Below are 7,742 nucleotides of genomic sequence, written 5' to 3' on the forward strand. Positions count from 1 at the left end.
GCTGCACCAATTTGCATTACCATCAACAGTGTAGGTGGATTTCCTTCTCTCAACTTTCCACACCCTTTCCAGCAATTGTTGCTTGTAGATTTTTTGATGATGGTCATGCTAACTGGTGTGAGCTGATGTCTCACTGTAGCTTTGATATGCATTTCTCTAATACTTACCAGTGTTGAGCATCTTTTCATGTACCTCTTGACCATCTGTGTCTCCTTTGGAGAATGCCTATTTAAATCTTTTGCCCATTTTTTTTGATTAGGTTGTTTGTTCTTTGGATGTTGAGCTACATGAACTGCTTGTATATTTTGGAGACAAGTCACTTGCTGGTCACATGGTTTGCGAATATTTTCTACCATTCTGTGGGTTGTCCTTCCACTTTGTTTGTTGTTTCCTTTGCTGGGCTGAAGCTCTTAAATTTCACTGGGTGCCATTTGTTTATTTCTGTTTTTATTTGCATTACTCTGGGAGACAGAACAAAAAAATATGTTGTTGTGATTTATGTTCTGCTTATGTTTTCCTGTAAAAGTTTTATAGTATCCGTTTTTATATTTAGGTATTCATTTTAAGTTTATTTTTGTGTATGGTATCAAAGAGTGTTCTAGTTTTTTTTTTTTTTTACATGTAGCTGTCTAGTTTTCCCAGCATCATTTATTGAAGAGACTGTCTTTTCTTCATTACTGTAAAAACAATAATATAAAAAAAATTAAAAAGAATATATGACTTGGAGCTCTAGTCTTCCTTGTAAAGAGAAAATCCACTCTCGTATCATCAGTGCATGCACACTTAGTTGTTCAGTCCTGTCTGACTCTTTGCAACACCATAGACTGTGGTCCTTTAGGCTTCTTTGTCCATGGGGGTTTCTAGGCAAGAAAGGAGGGGGTTACCATGCCCTTCTCCAGAGGATCTCCCAGACCCAGGAGTTGAACCCAAGTCTCCTGTCTCTCCTGCATTGCAGGTGAATTCTTTACCTGCTGAGCCATTGAGGAAGCCCCATATCATCCAGATTTTCCATTAGTTTCTAGACTAATAACTAAAGTGATTACTTACGATTCAGTATGTTCTAATCTACTAAAACATCGCATTATCATATGGAATAGTTCCTCACTTTTCTAAGAATATTGGTGTTTACAGATTCACCTGCATTATAAGAAAAGTATAAAAAAGATAGGAAACTGCATTCAAAACATGCTGCCTTCAGAGTTTTAATGATTTATAATATAGAAGTAAAATAGAAATTAAAGCTATTTTCCAAGCAGATGTGAAAATGAGAGGAGAGTATACCTAGCTTTGTTTCACAGTTTTTGTAAATTCCAAGTTTATATGTATTTGAATACATGTAGTTATTGTTCTCAGACCAAAGTGTGCAGAATATATACAGCTATTGGTCTTGAAAAAAGAATTGCATTCCATCATCATAAAGGTCCCTAAGAAACCATTTAAACAGCTTTATTTATTTTTCCCTTGTTGGTGCATTTAGTTCAAACAGCTCCCAAGGAGCACCTCTGTACTTGAACAGAATTCTTGACCACTAGTGATGAAAGTAACAGTAAATTAGTTCCTTTTCTTGCTTTCTTGATTATTCAGGTTAAAACTCATACTGAGGTTTCAATACAGAGTTAAAGTATAAGCAATATGAAGAATTTTAATATACTTTTTTTAGAGCACTTTTAGATTCACAGCAAAATTAAATGGAGAATACAGAGTCCAATAGATAAGCTTAGTGTTAGTCACTCAGTCGTGTCTGACTCTTTGCAACCCCATGGTCTCCAGCCCATCAGAATCCTCTGTCCATGGAATTCTCCAGGCAAGAATACTGGAGTAGGTAGCCATCCCCTCTCCAGGAAGCTTCCTGACCCAGGGGTTGAACCTGAGTGTCCTGCATTGCGGGCAGATTCTTTACAGTCTGAGCCACCAGAGAAGTCTATATGTAGGCATATGTAAGAGATATTGAGGATTCTGCTTCAGACCACTGCAATAAAGCAAATATTGGAATAAAGACAATCACATGAATATTTTTTTTTGGTTTCACAGTGTACATAAAAGTTATGTTTACAATATAGTATAGCCTGTTTGGTGTCCAATGTCATCATGTCTAATAAATAATATATGTATCTTTATTTTAAAATATTTTCTTGCTAAAAATGTTAACCATCATCTGAACCTTTAGCAAATCATAACCTTTTTGCCAGCAGAGTATTTGAAATATTGAAATAATTATCAAACTGTGACATTCTTGGTCACACTGACCAGGTATGAGTAAATACTGTTGGACAAATGGCACTGGTAGAATTGCTCTGTGTAAGGGTGACAGAAATCTTCAATTTGTAAAAAATTTAACATTTACAAAGTACAATAACGTGAAGCGCAGTTAAGTGGGATATGCCTGCCTGTACACTCTGCCATCACACATACACATCCTTGCTTATTTTCAATCACTGGCACAAGAGTAGTACATTTATTATAAAAGATGAATTTATTAACACATCATTATCAACCAACACCCATGGCTTAGACTAGGATAAGTCTCGGTGTTATGCTATCTCTGGGGTTATAATAGCATGTATCCAGCATTATCATATTGAATAATTACACTGTCTTAAAAGTCCCCTGTTCTCTGACTATTCATACCTCGTCCCTACTTGATCCTGGCAATTTCTGATCCTTGTACTATCTCCACTGCAGTTGTTGTTCACTCTCTAACTCATGTATGACTCTTTGCGACCCCATAGTCTGCAGCATACCAGGCTTCTCTGTCCTTTAGTATCTCCTGGAGTTTGTCCAGGTTCATGTCCATTGAGTCTGTGATGCCTTCCATCCTTCTCATCCTCTGCCACTCTCTTCTCCTTTTGCCTTCAGTGTTTCCCAGAATCAGGGTCTTTTCCAATCAAGTGGTCAAAGTATTGGAGCTTTAGCTTCAGTATCAGTCTTTCAAATGAATATTCATAGTTGATTTCCTTTAGGATTGACTGGTTTGATCTCCTTGCTGTCCGAGGGACTCTCAAGAGTCTTCTCCAACACCACAGTTCAAAAGCATCAGTTCTTTGGTACTCAACCTTCTTTATGGTCCAACTCTCACATCCATGCATGACTACAGGAAAAACCATAACTTTGACTATACAGACCTTCGTGGACAAAGTGATGCTTATGCTTTTTAATACGCTGGTTTGTCTTTTCTAGAATGTTGTATAGTTGGATTGAAGCAATATATAGTCTTTTCAGGTCGGCTTCCTTCATTTAAAGGAGAATCATTTTACATTTATATGTTTTCTAGGTTGCAATCTTCATTCCTAATGACACAAAAATCGTTAACTTATTCTAGTACATAAATATATCAATTGCACGCTATGTGCTATTATTAAGAATATGATTATGGAACATTTTATGATTTGTTTTGATCTTAACATATATCTCAAAGGAATATGCAGTTGCTTTACTTTTTTTAAAAAATAACTTGGAACAATTCTTTTTCTCCCTTTTTGCTTATGTATTTTAGGCCAGAGAAACTCAAGCATGTGTTTCTTTTTTGATATGGTTTCACTCTGATCAATTTTTAATTTATTCTCTATCAGTGTGAAGACTGGGTCATTCCATGTTTTTTCCTTATGGTCATCAACATACGAATGTACACACGAATTTAAGGAAAATTTATATCTGAACAACCCATTAATATAGTGTGTCTCTTTTGGTACTAGGTCTTTATTTCCTCTATCATTATTTCATAGTTTCTGATTTGCAGACCTTATGTATATTTTTATATTTCATATTTTTAATGATAATGAAGAGGATGTTTTTAAATTTTACTTTCTGGTGATTTATTAGTGGTATATAGAAATACAGTTTATTTTGCTACATTGATCTTAATATTTTGCAATATCGATAAACTTGTATGGTACTTCTAGGAGATTTTTGTGGATCAGATTTTCTATATACAAGATCACATCATCTGCATATAAATACAGTTTTTCTTTTTTCCATACTTCCTGAATTCTGTTTACTTCTTTTTCTTCACACTGCGAACCTCCAGTACAATGTTGATCAGATGTGATAAGAGAAGATCCTTGCTTGTTCCTAGTCTTAGAGATAAAACATATAGTTTCTTACCATAGAATGAGATGTTAGCTGTAGGATTTTCATAGATATCCTTCATCAGATTGAGTTTTTTTTTCTTTTTTTGATGAAGTTTTTTATCAGAAATGAATACTGGATTTTATAAAAAAAAAGTTCCTGACTATACTGAGGTGATCAATTTTTGTTGCTTTTAAAATGGTTAATTGCACTGATTGATTTTGAATTTTAAATCAAGTTCACACTCTTATTAAAATATCCTCTTGACATGTGTTATCCTGTTTACACATTATTGAATTCAGTTTGCTAAAATTTTGTTTAGAATGTTGGCATCTATTTTCATGAAGGCTGTGTGTATGTATGTGCTCAGCGGTGTCCAACTCTTTGAGACCACATGGACTGTCACCCAGCAAACTCTTCTGTCCATGGAATTTTCCAGGCAAGAATACTGGAGTGGATTGCCATTTCTTCCTCCAGGGAATATTTCCAACCCAGGAATTGAATGAGCATCTCTTTCGTGTTCTGCATCGGCAGGCGGATTCTTTACCACTGTGCCACCTGGGAAGCCTAGTGAAGGTTATCAGTTGGTAATTTTCATTGTTTTGTAACTCCTTTCTTTCATTTTAGAATCAAGCTTACTGCTTTAAGGAATAAGTTGAGAATATTTCTTGCTTCTCAATTTTCTGTAAAAGATTGTATAGAATTGATATTTCTTTTTTTCAAAAAAAATTTTGATAGTACTCACCCATAAATTTAGCAATCATGAGAAGTTCTTTGTTAGTAGGCTTTTACCTACAAACTCAATCTCTTTAGTAGATATGGAACCATTCATGATTAGCTAATTTCTTCTTGAGTGAACTATCATAGTTCCATTTTCATAGAACCATTTTATTTTCATAAAAACTCAAATTTGAAGTTATCACCAGTTTCTTTTTTTATTTTATTATTATTTTATTTATTATCTTGTAAGTATCTATAGAACCCATACTGATACCTCAGTCCTGATATTGGTAGTTTTTTTTCTTCTTTCTGTTTTTCATGATCAATGTGGCTAGAGATTTATCAGTTTTATTGATTTAATTTAAAAACCTTTTTAGTTTCATTAAGCTTTTTATATTTTTTCCCTTTTCTTGGTCATGGACTTCCACTTTTATTTTTATTATTTTATTCATTTTGCTTGCTTTGAGTTTATTTTATTTATCTTTTTCTAATTTCTTTAGTTGAGGTTGTTTGATAACTTTATTCTTTTCTCATATAGGCCTTGAAAGTTATAAATTCTGCCCCTCCCATGCCCATATACTCATACTGCTTTAGTAGAAAATTACAAATTCGGATAGGTTGTTTTCTCATTGTCTTTCAGTTCAAAATATTTCCTTTGATCTTTTTTTGTGACTCATGAATTATTTCAAATTTTTGGATTTAGTCTCCAAATGTTCACAATTTCCAGTTGTATTTTAGGAATAAATTTCTTATTTAATTCCAATTTGGATAGAGAATGTTCTATGTATGATATGAATCATTTTAATCTTATTGAACCTATTTTATGACCTAGAATATAGCCTATCTTAATTACTATTTCAGGTACCCTTAAATATAATACACATTCTTTTATTGCTGAGAGGGGTATCCATTAGGTCAAATTAATTGAAAGTATTTTCTGTAATTTTACTGATTCTCTGTCTACATCTTGTATCAGTTATTGAAGGGAAGGTATTCAAATATTTGACTGTCATGGTGAACTTGTATATTTCTCCTGGCAGTTCTAACAGTTTTTGCTCTAAGTATTTTGAAGTTTGGTTATCAAGGAATAAACATTTATTAATGTTATATTTTTTTAAAATTTTTTATTAAGCAAAAATTTTAATTAACCAAGAGTTCATGTCTTATCATTTTTATCCATCATTGTATTACTTTATAAATGGTTTGAGAATTATCCATTCTTTGGTATATTCTATGTGTCTCCTTCTTATGATTAATTGTTCTGAACTTATTTTGTGCAACACTGAAGGCTTCCTTTGGCTAGTTATTAACACAGTCTGTCTTTTATTCTATCATTTTACTGTTAACCTATTTGTATCTTTGTAAAGTGTGTTTCTTATAGGCATCATACACTTTTAACTTTCTATTTTAGTCAGTCTGAAAAATCTCTTCCTTTTAATTGGAGCATTTAAAACACAGTCGTTTAAAATGATTGCTAATATAGTTAGATTGTATTCTCTTGCTATCTATTTTGTACTTACGATCTTTGTTTCCCTTTTCTACTTTTTCTGCCTTCTTGGGGATTTTTTTTTTTTTTAACTTTACATTTTAGTTTCTTTACTGCCTTATTAGTTCTCTTTTTTGTTTTAGTAGTTGTTTTAGGATTTAGTGAAAACATCTTTAAATGTACCACAATCCATCCTTCAGTGATACTAATATATCACTCATGCATAGCCTAAGAACCTTGCCAAAATTTAGTGTTAGAGTAACTTTCTGCTGCATGCTCAGTCATGTCCAATTCTTTGTGACCCCATGGACTGTAACCCACCAGTCTGTTAATGGCTCTGTCCATGGGATTTCTCAGGCAAGAATACTGGAGTGGGTTGCCATTTCCTTCTCCAGGGGATCTTCTTGACCCAGGGATCTAACCCATGTCTCCTGTGTCTCCTGTATTGGCAGGCATATTCTTTACCACTGATCCACCTGGGAAGCCCTAGAGTAACTTTGTTCTTTTTGGAACCAGGAGCAAAGTCACATTACCTGGTTCTTCCCATGCAAGAATTTTGAAAATAGATTTTTTTTGCAATGCTTCCAGAATATTGGACATTGTCTAGAAAATGGTGCATGTGAAATTTAGAGAATTTTACTAAGATCTGAAGTTTTTATACAAAGTGGAATGGATTGCAGGGTTTGCCAAGCCATTATTCTATATTATTATTTATTTGCAAGATTTAAATATTTGTCTCTTGAAAAGAAATATTCAGATGCAAATTCTGAAAACATTGATTGCTCTGTTCCCATCTTACAGATTCTCAGTAAAGATTCTCTTATGTCCAGTGAACAAAACTAATTCTTTGTTTGTTAATGTGTTTTCAAAGTTGTTCTGGCTACATTGCTATATATCTTCAGATTGCCCTACCAAGACTTTTCATCAGCCTTTCACTACTTTGTTTTCTGCCTCAGGAGGCTGACCAGTAGGGATTATAGGAACAGATTTCATTGCCTTTTCATGTGGGTTGCTTGTGTTAATGAAAGGAAAGGAAGAGGTATTTGTTTCCCCAGTTTCAACTCTGCTTTTATCACCTGTTTTCTTGACCTCCATTAAACATCAAATCTCTCTGAATTGTCTTCCAGACATGGCTCTCTTCTTCCCTGTTTGACCAGGTTCCCCTCTTCTTATCCCTTTAGCTTGTATAACTAATAGTTTATAGCTCTGGGTTACAGCAGTTCCTTTTTTATTTCTTTAAAACCTGTTCCTACTTTAGTAAAAGTTAAGCTCTCTCCAAATATCCTCCCTGCTGGAAATTTTTCCCTGTTATTTTCAGAATAGCTATTAATATCTATTAGCACCTTAGTGTTCCAGAGACCATATGTTAAGAAATCTTGTATGCTTTAAAGAGCCATGGATTATGATTCAGTAGGCATGGTATTTAGTTCCAGTTTTAACAAAAACTGATTTTAAAGCCCTTGATTTCTCC

This window comes from Bubalus bubalis, chromosome 8, assembly GCF_019923935.1.
Source record: "Bubalus bubalis isolate 160015118507 breed Murrah chromosome 8, NDDB_SH_1, whole genome shotgun sequence".
Taxonomy (NCBI): domain Eukaryota; kingdom Metazoa; phylum Chordata; class Mammalia; order Artiodactyla; family Bovidae; genus Bubalus; species Bubalus bubalis.